We start from the raw sequence: 12835 nt of genomic DNA on the forward strand, positions 1-12835 counted from the left end.
CTGAAGCGGAGAGATTGGTGGGATCATGTGTTTAGGACGTGAAAAAAGCGACGAAAAAAAAAAAAGAATACAAAAAACAGGGATTGTTGGTTATATAACCCTTTATTATCTCTGCTATTGTTGCTGCTGCTTTTGCTGTTGTTGTTGTTGATGTGTACATACAACATATTATTAAAAACTTCCTTCAGTGTAAATCATATACTGTAACGTAACGAATTGTAAATACAGGCCTATATAAGAAGGGTATCTGACAAAGTTTAAAGAAAAAGTACACAAGAAAAATGAAGAAATGAAGAAACGACTGTTTGTAGCATACAGAGCTCTGTATAAGGAAGCGGAATGCGAGATTACATTCCTAGACAGAAAAACAGAAAGAAAAAAAAAACATCAACGACGACGTCGACAACAAGTCGACGACAAACATGACAATTATCTGTTTCAATAGTTTCTATGTCCATTCTATTTCGTTAAAAAAGCATTCAAACGCTAGCAGCTTTCTTACAATACCTCTCCCCTTCAAATACGACTGTGAATGGCTGTAGAAGGAGTGAGGCGATAAAGGGAAAACATACAAGGGTGGGGCGAGAAAATTGCTTCATTTCGTATTTGTTAGCAATGGAAGGACATCACGATGAATGTTCATAGCAAAATGTTAAAACGTGATAGAAATCAATACGAATCCAGACCATGATCGCCATATCCTTTTCTTAACCCACGACCTTGAGATGTAAATATCGCATACAGGTCGTAACCTGTGAACTTGTCATGGATTTTTATTGCTTCTCATCTCCATTTTCTTTCGTTCGACAATTTTCTGATGCAGTCGCCAAACAGCAGCGTATTGAGGAGAATTCGAAGAAACAGAGACAGTTCTTGATGGAACCATGGAACTGTTAGTAGGTCCATGATGGAACCATGCACTTTGTCAATTCTAAGAATTAATTCGGGTTTTTTAAAAAAACACGATTTGATTTGATTGATTTGATATAGCCTATAGGATGCACACTGTAATTAAAAGCAACCTCCCCTTCATACCATTTGTCTTTTGACCCGGGGGAGGGGCGGTGGTGCGATTTCTTTCATTCAAAAATTTGTTTACTTGTCTCGTAGCCTTCCTAATGCTGTTTAAACACAAGCGCAACGCGCTTCCAAAATGTTGAACTATGTAATACTGGATATCTTTTTACGCATTTCCACTACCACCACGCAAGGTGCTAATGGCGCAACAATATTACCCCAGCTCTATAGCTAGGCTACCGGATTCGGTTCTCATAACATTTAAGGAGTCCCTTCCAACCGGTACCCATTTGACACACCTGGGTGACGAGTGGCAAATGTAGATTAATGTCTTACCCAAGGACAATATGAATTTAATCCTGCTACAAGCAAAAAGTTCTTCCGGAATCCCATTTGTAGATTTCTATTTCGTTCATTACGGGTTATTGAACCCTCATAGATTATGTCGAAAATGAAAGCAATGACGTCATGCATATCTGGGTAAAATTTCTTTTGGGAATTCAGCTGATCTAGGTTAACGTTGAATGATGAAGTAATGAAGCTAAATTGATATACTTTTACTTCACTATTCAGATTTGTTACAATTCTGTCTCCAGAGTACAAACAGATGTTGTTGTACACAATTCCTTGTCTTCAAGGAATGGCTTTCAAATGAGCGCAACCTCGAAAATCAACCCTAATGTCATGAACCAAATTTAAGGGTCAAAAGTCGTACACATTTTATAGCAATACAATACTTCTCTGGTTATGGGCCTACATTCATTCAAAAGCGCACGCATTTTTGTCGCCATTTTTATTTCACTCAATGCAGTAACGGTATAGAGGAAATATCAAATAGTACGATGCATTTAACGGGTCATAGGGTTATACCACATGAATACAGGAATAAGTAAAACATAATGACCAAAGCCAGAAAATGTCTTAATTTCATTACCATTAGCCGCAATGATGTTTAATAGTAATACATAGACAATGTTGAATACATCAGATGGTGGAAGTGGTTGAATACGGGAATCTATTTTACACTTTACTTGGAAAAACGGGGTGAAAATTCGAATGACCATCGCTTGGTTCCATTAGTGTGGTATATGTACTTTTTTCTTCTTTGTTTCCCATCCGGTATGGATAGACGCAGTCATACAATGTTGCGACTCTTGGGAGTAGACAAATATTTTTCTCGAGATTTGTTTATCTCATCTTATTATTTTGTTGATGACATGTTTTAATTTAGATAATAGTGGGGCGTAGCCCATGATACTTTTTTTTTATATAAACAATAGCCCCGTTTACATCATGATAATAACAGTATGGTATATATTATTAGCAACGTGATATTAACATAATGATAATATTGGCATCGCGATATCAACATCATGATTTTGCGATAATACTTCTAATATACTTGCATCTAAATATAATTGCGACAACCAAACAACATCATGATGATAACAGTGTAGTTTGCCCTAAACTTTTTTTTGTGTATAACTTTATGCTATCAAAATTAAAGGCGCCATCTCGCTTCAACTATTTTTAAAAAAAATTAAAAATGTGAAGAATATTTGCTCTTAAAAAGCTCTCATAGGCCTACTTTAAATATGAGTAGAATAAGTATGTTTGTGTAGTCCGAAGTAGCCATATATCTGTATATAAACCAATAAAACCATTTACTTTGTATGAGTTTCAAAAATATCTCACTTTCACGACTTCTTCGGGTGAGCCTTTAAATGAACCACTCTGTATTTCTACACAACATTAGTTAGAGCTTCGTTGTTTTTCCCATGTTCTTTTTTAACTCTCTCTCTTAGTTTCTTCACTAGATTAGAACAAGAAAAAAAGCATCCATTAGAGGATTTGCTAATAAGCGGCTAAATTTGGCGTTAAATTAGAGCACAAAAATTTTATGGTGGATTAGCTTTGAAAAGTATTTCCCACTTCATCTTTGACATTAATTTTGTGCATATTGATATGATTCATAGAGAGTGCATGCGAGAGATAAAATCAGATCGAGAGATAGACATATCGATGCTGAGATAGAAAAAGGAGAGGGGAGCGGAGGGGAGGGGAGGAAGAAGAGAGGGAGAGGGGGAGGGGAGCATTACCATCGTGTAACTCAGATAATAAAATAATTAATCGGGGATGTTACTTAAAAACGAATAAAACAAGGCTCATAGCAATTGAGGCTTTTTTTTTCTTTAAAAGTTTTCCCAATTCATCCTACAAAAAATAGGCCATTGAGTCAGAGATAAGGATGTTTGTATAATAATGATAGTTGTATATTCACCTATTTTTTTTTATTGCAATTAAGCTAGATGCCTATTGAATCTGAAACCAATATAGGCGTGGAGGTATGTGTTTTAGCTCTATGATTCATGTAATTAGGTTAAACCACAAGTGAAATCTAGGTTAACTCCTTCAAACATGTTCCAAGAATTACCAGAGTCCCACTAGGTTAATCTAATTGATGTTCTTGGAACTTAAAGGGGGATGGTAGTCAGTTTCCTTGTGCAGTAGGTCACAACATGGGTAACAACAATATCGACAACAACAACTACAAAAACAAACACACCAAACGACAACAACACGCTGGACTCATCGTATCCCTATTCCCCTTCCTGCAATATTTTCTCCTCTCTATACCCCCTCTCCTCCCTTACCATCTGCCAGTGTATCTTTTTTTTCTGCTACCCCTCTCTCCCTTTTAAGTTTCCAATATTTCCTTCTCTCTTTCTACAGCTCACCCCCTCTCTACTTATACCAGGGAGGTGAGACTTTAACTCACATGCCCTGCTTATACTTCCCTTTCCTTACCCTCTTCCCTCTTTTCGGCTATGTTTTAGCCGAGTAATCTTTGGCAAATAGAGAGATCAAATCTTGCTGTTTGACTTGAAAACAAGTAACAAGTTATCTCAAGGGAGAAGTGAGTCAGATTAATAAGAAACCCGAAGGAGGCTCGTAATGTCATATTCAATGAAGACAACACGCAAAGTGGGACACCATATTAAAGGTAGTCTGTTTGCTCATTCCGTAAGTACTGTTTTGAAAGTTCTATGCCTGGGAACTGAAATAAGGAAATTATGGAACTTCGCTGTCCTTTTACATTATCATTATCTATTGCCTTTGTTGCCAATGAAGGCAACAACAACAACAAATAATAATAATATAGTCTCATTTGTAAAGTGCTTCATGGTACGTTTATAAGCGCTTTACGTTGTAAGTATTACTACTTGGTCATTGGATTCAATTGCTAATCCGCACATGACAGTGCACACGCTCCACTTCCCGGGGAGTACAAAAGACTGATCATTTGATTCCGACTATAGACAATTAGACATTAAAGACAGCATTACTTTCGCTACGTATCAATTCTAGATAAGGACACGTGAAATAATGGCATTTCATGGCTTTTCCATGAAAAATTGAAAATTTCAACCCTAAATCAATAGTTAGAATATTCGGGGAAAGAACAAGAGTTATACAAGACACATCATCAATCGTCACGTTTAGCAAAAGGCCAAAGACAACGGAAAGACATCGTGCAATTATGCAATAGTGACTAACACTTCTAAGGGGAGAGGGGGGGGGTAAAGAAACTGATAGATCATTGAACTGGGTAAGGTAACAATTCCTTGGCCTGGGCTTTTCCTTGTGATTCACCGCGCTTTCCAGCCATCAGCCTTCCTAGAAAGGTTATATTGACGAAATCTGGCCATTCCATCGTTCAACATTTGACATTAGCTTGTCTTGTAAATAATATAAATCAAATGAATAGTCCACAAAAGCGTTTTGAAACTATCAATGCACGCATTAGGGAAAATCGTATTCGAGCAGCTAAGATGTTGACTAGATTTTCCAACATGTTTTCGTATTACTTGAGAAAGAAATTGAATCGCTATAAAGAAACTGATAGATCATTGAACTGGGTAAGGTAACGATTCCTTGGCCTGGGCTTTTCCTTGTGATTCACCGCGCTTTCCAGCCATTAGCCTTCCTAGAAAGGTTATATTGACGGAAACTGGCCATTCCATCGTTCAGTATTTGACATTAGCCTATCTTGTAAATAATATAAAATTAAATGAATAGTCAACAACAGCGTACGAGGCGGGGTTGGGGCGTGGCTCTCCCAGAGAGTTTTGAAATTACCAATGCACGAACAAGGGAAAATCATATTCGAGCAGTTAAGTTGTTGACTTGATTTTTTAAAATCATTTCCCCGTATCATTTACTTGAGAAAGAAATTGAATTGCTATAGGAGGCCTATAAGGGCAATTGTTTGCACTGCAGCTTTGCTCCCTCGAAAATACAAACGCTGGAAGTGGGCGCGTTCCCGTACGCCTATGATAGCTAAAGATAACACTTCGCGTTATAAAGTGACAGTCATGCACGCCAAAACAATTCCTTTATCAATAACATGTTCAACCTTCAAAATACTTTCTTCCAAAAAGTTCGTTAATCTTTTCTTTTCTACTCTACTTCTTCCGATATACCTTTTGTTTTCAACTTTTAGGAATCCATATATTTATAATAGTTAAACAGTTAATATAGTTAAATAATATAACATTTGAACGCGTAGTTATTATGATTTGGAAAGGGAGACCATCAGCTGAAGAAAACGTTGTCAAAAATGGATCGTGGATGATAAGTTGATAACTATCTACTAGTTTGATATGAACAATGCGATTGCATTGAATGCGTGATAAAAGAGTGTAACTATACATGTGGCAAAGAGCCGGGAGACCCCCTTTACGGAAACAGCGCCCCCTTCTCGGTGAGCCCCCTTCAAATGCTCTGACACTTATGTCTTCATCAATATTTCAAACTGTTTGTTAACTCTGTTTACAAATATAGAAACGAAGGTGAGGCTTCATTTTGATCAAGTGCCAACGTTTCCCCAAGTCGAAGCAGCGAAGTGACAGGTGTACAACATAAAATAATAATTTGCTGTTGAGAATTGGCCTGCCAAATATCAATCATCCGGGTACATTTTTCATAGGTTCTGAAACAGCTATTTCATCATCGAGAAACGACTATTTCGTTGGGACAACTATATCATCGACAAACAGGTATCATCGAGAAACGACTATTTCATCGATAAATAACTATTTCACTAGTTCATAGAGAAACAACTATTACATCGAAGACAACTATTTCATCACAGACAATCATGTCTCTGATTAAACTGACTGTTTCATTGAGAAACAGCCATTTCAGTGAGAATTCTTAGTCATGAAGGCTAACATATCAATAAAGTATAATCTAGGAGGTAGAAGGAGCCTCCTCCTATACCCCCCCCCCCCCCATCTTATAAATCCGGAAGTACATGCATAACAAGTTGTTATGATATCCCCCCCCCCCCCTCGGTTCTTCATCATCGGAGGGTGGGGGAGGGGGGAGGGGTGGTGGGCGATCGAGCTTACATTGTCCTCATCATAATCATGCATGCTGGATTGGCCACTGGGCTATCGCTGCTGCGGACTTGACTATTGCCTTGTCATTCTATAGGTCCTGGATATAAATTATCCTCTCCATCTATTACTGTCCAAGATGTCGAAGCCATCGTAATCACAACTGACACAATCATGTAAATTCAAGGATCGCTCACACATGATGTAGGCGTTCCCTTACCTAAATTAACTCTAGTCACGAGTCGATGGAACAGGGCATCCCAAGACAATATTCGACCGTGAATTCTAACTCCGCTTACGTCCGCAAAATTAATTCTGAAACAAATTGTCAAACCATAGACTTTTAAAACTTAAGTCCATGGTCAAACAGTTCTGACTTCTGAACATGTTGTCAAACACTCTTACATGATGAGCAAAGTTTTGAAGCTTTGTTGCTCGCACTGTACGAGTCTATGGATATAGGCCCTACTTCGGGATTCCTTGAAGAGTGTGAACTACAATACTACATGCATATCTGGTAATTTGGCGGCAAACAAGTGCCATGAATCCTCGCTATCGTTGTAGTAGGAGAAGTAGACAGCGTGTGTTACGTGATTGGCTTATATATATATACCAGAGAGTTGCTAACTCTCTGCTTATACAATACGTTCGTCCAGGTATCATCAGGGATATGATTATGAGAGTTTTAACTCTCATATCCCTGGTATCATTATCTCCCCATTTGTCACAAATTGCTTTAGTTTCTAATTAAATTAGTATTACATGTACTTTGGCTTGATTTGAGATTGCGCTTGGTTAATTACTCTTAATTTACTCATACACGCTTCCGTAGGAGTCGGGTACCTTTAAATAAATAAAAAACCGTCAAACCACCAAACCATCAACTCTTGGTTGGAAAATGTTGGGGGTACTCATGCAATTCGGTGACTGGCACATCCACACGTCGTGTACTTTGCGACCCCCCCCCCCCCCGCACACACGCGCACACACACACGCACATCCCACCCGGACCTAAATGCGGAAGGACATTGCTTTTTTCACATCACACCATGGACCTATGTAACTGTAACCTCCCTCACAATATACTCCGCTCAAGTTGGCCCTGGTCTGGTGTGGTTTAGTGACGACCATAATTACCTTCATGGATTGGCTAACTCCCACCACAATTTTATCTGTTTGGAACCAGAAGGGCGTTGCCTCTGTGTAAAATGGGGTGAGCTAACGTCCTTCTCGCTCTAGAAAGACGATTTACTGTATGACTGCACGGTCGTACACATCTAACGAGTAAATGAGACATTTACGTCACTACACTTTCAAGAGGATGTACCCCCTTGAAGCAACCATGGACCTAGGTCCACGATGTAACTGACGACAAATTTAGATAATTTAAAAAACAAATTAATTACGCTGGCGCATGCACTTTCAAGGTAAGAGAAGAGAGGTAACTGAATTTGTATAATTTCTTGCTGACAGCACAACATTCTGAAATTGAATCTCAAGGTCTTATTTTAGCTTTCTTGCCCTTTTATAACCTGGTCGTAAACGAGGGACTAAAAATACCTTGCTGAAATTGGAAGGGCATCCGGGGCACTGAAGTTAAAGGCAAGGTGTAGAGTTTTTGGTGGTAAATGGCCCTGTATCACGATGGGCCATGGCTTACAGTTATGGTGATCTTAGTAAAGAATATAATCATGAATCCTCATAATATTGGGTTGTTCTTGGAAAAGGTCAGCCCGAGATAACCACTTTTGCCTAAACTGACAAGCATAACAGGTAAAGCAAATACAGAACACGGGTACATTATATTATATCTTACACAGAAGTGGTCCTATACCGTCATCGTTCATACATTCCCCTTTGTAATATCATTTAACATGCTTAGACGACGATCGCACACACTTTCTAAATACACGAATTACACAACCTAAGGTAATTTCAGTAGCCATGATTGTAATTTACTGTGCGAACATTACAACGATATAAAACATAATGTTAACTGGATTTCTATAATATAGGCAATACTAACCATGTCATGGCATAGGTATTGACTATTGAAATAACCCTGAGGTCATTTATTGAAAGTATTTTTGGTCATGGTTTAAGCATCGACTGTGTACTGTACATGTATAATGTTCCCCATCTCTGACATGTTGTCTTCTAGTAATTTTATGGCCTACTTCATTGGAATCTATGCAAAACTTCGTCGTCATATTTCAAAAAGTTCCCCAAATACTTTTGAGACCAACTTTCTTAACTTCCGTTGAAAGGTCGTCAACCACGATCTGCATAGCAATTTATCATCACCTGTTTCGTGTCCTTGCGAAGTTTTTGACATCATTTTTGGAATGTTAAAACCCCCAGCAATTAAACGTAAAATCCTTCAAATACCGCTGGTATAGCTTGTTGGCGGGTTGATGGGTACAGGACACTTTACAATGGACGTCTAAAGTTTTTTTTTAGGTTAGGACTACATTGTATTCTATTTTAAGCCCCGTCTTAAGAGTTGCGGTTGCTCTAAATCAATCGCAAGTCTTCTTATCAATCACAAATTAGCAGTCTCCTATCTATTACAACGTTACGATCGATATCGATCACAACTTTTTTTTTAAACAGGGCCCTACACCGCTAGATATTGCACCATTACCGTTTCCACTTTCTATCGACTAAAAAAAAATCACTAATAGTTTTAAATAGTAAATAGCGCTAACTACTTTTAAGATCAGCATTTTTCGTCTGATTTTGACGGCAGTGAGTACATTTCCTGAACATAGAATTTCCATACGCAGATAATATAGAAATTTCTTAGGTCAATTTATTGAAATATAATGTGAGATATTTGTTATTGATTACGTTCTATTCTTGTTACACTGAACAAACATAATACTGATAATTCTGTTTTGTATACTTGGTGACTATATCTAAATCTTTAGATAGTCACCAAGTAAACGAAAGACGAAAATGACTTTCGAGAACTGAACTATAACATGATTCTACAAAGATGTTTCTGAAACTGGTTTGGTTTAACTGAGTAAATAATCATGCAGCCTCAGTGGAGCGACCACTATGAAATCTTCCTTCAAAATGGAAAAACGAGGGTCTTCAGAAAGTGAGTTTTGAGTTAAAAGCAAGGTCTGTGCCATGAAGAAACGTCAAATGCTCCCTGACCTCATGACCACCCCTTCATGAAATCTCATCTTCGAAACTCCTCCATAAGATGCTCGATGGTTACTTCATCTAGCTCCAACTTCAAACGAACAGCAAATCTCTCATCCCCTACCAACAGGTGTACACAAGTACAGGCAAACAACTCACTCTTATAATGGACCTTTACGAGGTCCTCATATCTACAGGGGAATCTACAGTACATGTAATAGAAAAAAGAAGATGATTTTATGGAGGAGAAGTCTGTTGGGGTGGTTTTTGGTCGTACAGACAAAATAAATCTAACTTTCGAGGGTTAAATTTATCATGTTCTTGGGGGAAATAGGGGAAATGAGAACTTTTTCCTTGAGTGTATTTCATTGCACTGATTCATCATTTAACGAACTGGTTCTTGCATCACGTTTACGTAATATAATAGCTTAACGATTCATTGAACTATACCACAATTTATTTATTGGAAAACTCAGCGCAATAGTACAAAACCAACAAGATTACCACATGAATGGGTAAAACTAAAAATAAATATGGTAGACGGGTAGCCAAATTGCACACTGGTACCCCTTCTCCGAGCTCCCAGAGTCCATTGCGGTATAGCTGGGAGCACAACTCTGCCCCATCTTTTGTATGCCTAGGAGATTCCACCAGTTCTGCTAATCCCTCTAACACAACTTGTTTGTTCAGGGAGACCCAATCTAAATGTTGGTTCGCTTTTACAAAAAACTTAATGTTTGACGGGCTTCCCTGGAAAAGGGCTTCGGCTCGGTATGTTTGCCGAACGAATATCGTGAAGGGGGCAAAAACCTCTTTTACAAATACACATAAGGCTCTCCTGTGCTGGAGATGAAAGAGAGGTAGATCTAGACTTTAGCTTTGGGATAAAAGGACTCGTTTTTATCACAATAAAGCATTACGTGAGCATATTACAGTGGAACAGAAAACGAATTCTACCACTGTCTTTTTGGGGGGAGGGGGGGGGAGAAACTTCAGAAAGGGAAGACATTGTAAGTCAGATCGCTTCGGGATATTGCATAGTGATAGATTTCTTTAAAAGGTGGTGATTGAAAAGAAAGAAAGGGGAGACAAGAATAAAATGCGTATTTCATGACACCATAAGTGATGACATGACAGCGTCGCAATAAATAAGTTGCAGTTTACTCAATATAATCATGAACATTATTTTACCTGCTTTCAAATTGAAACATACTACATGTAAATGCTCACCTTCATTAAATATAATCAAAATTTAGAGAAAACGTAAGTTCCAACAAATAAAAACAAAAAGGTACACAGGAGCGGAGAGGAGTTTTATGTCTAAAATGCTGCAAAAGTGGAAAAGAACCGCGACAAAGAAAATGTAATACTAAATAAAATAAACTAAAGAAAAAAAAAGGGGGGGAAAGGATTACGGGGAAACTTTCACTATAACACTGAATGAACTTAGATGAATTGAAATCGGAAGAACTGAAATAGTTATGAAACTATTTCAAACAACACATTTAGAAAACAATCGCTGTAGGCCGCGGCTATGTCACAATGCTGCATGCTGTAAGACACGAGTGGAAAAACAAGGTTCGACATAAACACAAATAGGAAATTGGTTTACCAATACCAAGGTTTCTTTCAGAGATTCAAATAAACTGTCATGCAGAATGTGTCATTCAGATCGGTAGCGTGAAGCGTGTCTGTGAAAGTAATCACGAAAAGAGAACACGCAGGGCTTCAGTGAGTCCCATCAGAATGGAATCTAGATAACAAACAATTCACAAGGCCTCCTGCCTGATGTATATAGACGAAACGGAAGAATGCTCTGGTTGCGTTTTCCTGCACTCATCCAGCTTTCATCGACTCTTCGGTTTATGGCTTACATATGTATAAAGAAGCCATGTTAAAACACATTGTCATGTGTATGTGAAAATAAAAACAAACATTCTTTGTCTACTTCTCTGAGTTCTCTCACATTGCGATGCTACTCTTTATATACCTCTTCATGCTTCACCCATGCCTGCATGGCTTCCCGAACCAAGGCCCGCATGGCTTCTCCGAGGGATTTCCTGAACTTTTCTATTAATTTACTAATTACTTCATCTCTTCAAACTCGACTGCATAAAGTATTAAACTAAGATAATGATTACAATGCATCTTGCTTAAGTTTCTTAGACCGAAGAACTAGCTAGAGTAGTGAAAATTGTAAACCTATCACTTTTATTAGCCTGTGCAAAGTTTTCAGGGCTGAAAATTGTAACCTTAAAATTTAAGGCTTACATCGACTGTAATGCACGATTGAATTCCTCATAAATCCAAACAAAATATCAGTTTACAAATACAAGTAGATACATTCAAACAAACCTTTTATCCCTGGAGGTTGAACCTATCTCCGAGCTCCGAGCACTCGCCTGGTTATACAGGATTTCCTCCCCTTCTTCTCCAATAAAATGGTATAAAGAGGTAAACCTGAAGTTGATGGAGAGACGCCGAAACTGGAGAAGAATTATCAGTCACTTTCTATCAAAATAGAGTCATGGGTAGATATCCCTCCAATACAATTGGACCTTGAATCTTTCAGAAGTATTTCCACTCGATGCCTCAATTAATGTGGAGTAAACTTCTCCGCTATTCTGCGAGATGCAGAAAAATCGAAGAAGAACGCGTCTCTTTCTGCAGCTAACTCAAATTATCCAATCGTTACCACAGCAATGCATGGACTCCTCGCCGTGTTCCAGGCATGGTACGGTATGAAACACATACAGGATAGCGGAGGTAACAATGCACCCCTGTACGTGCTCTCGCGGGGAGCACTCCTAAAGCGAACGCACACTCTCTTTTGGGGGGAATGATTACCCCTACTTACGCAGGAATTCTAGGCGATCCCTCGGGAGGGGCAAACTTTGGGTGGAGTGGGGGTATTTTTGAAGGGAGAACCATGAAAGAGAACTAAAGTATACATTGTGCCGAATTTTGAGTTCAGTTATGCCAGGGATATGAGAGTTATGCAGTGGAGCCTTGAGGAAAATGCCCACATGAACACATGGATAAATCAACTTATTGTGTTTTCAATGAATGTGAAAATGTAGACTCTTCATGATTTCCTTTTCAATGGCACAATAATTCAAATGAAATCATCCATTTCCCCGCTCCTGTGATACCAATGCAGGTTTCTTAGTACTATCGTGACTGTTTATGTGCATTGGTGAATGGACATGTTATGTTATGTATCAACTCTTTTATCAACATATTCCTCTAATATTTGTTTGGGC

The 12835-nt window shown here is 38.4% G+C and overlaps 1 protein-coding gene across 4 annotated transcripts in view; it reads right to left on the minus strand.

Moving 5' to 3' along the window:
- LOC577106 (fibrillin-2) overlaps positions 1 to 12327 on the minus strand; it is an 80366-nt gene extending 68039 nt beyond the window's left edge. For all 4 annotated transcript variants that reach the window (XM_030977430.1, XM_030977432.1, XM_030977431.1 and 1 more), the window contains exon 1: positions 11928 to 12327. The gene's annotated coding sequence lies outside the window, so the exon portion shown is untranslated. The remainder of the gene's footprint in view (positions 1 to 11927) is intronic.
- Positions 12328 to 12835: the final 508 nt, after the last annotated feature.

Source organism: Strongylocentrotus purpuratus, unplaced genomic scaffold, assembly GCF_000002235.5.
Source record: "Strongylocentrotus purpuratus isolate Spur 01 unplaced genomic scaffold, Spur_5.0 spur5_scaffold_9, whole genome shotgun sequence".
NCBI classification, from domain to species: Eukaryota; Metazoa; Echinodermata; class Echinoidea; order Camarodonta; family Strongylocentrotidae; genus Strongylocentrotus; species Strongylocentrotus purpuratus.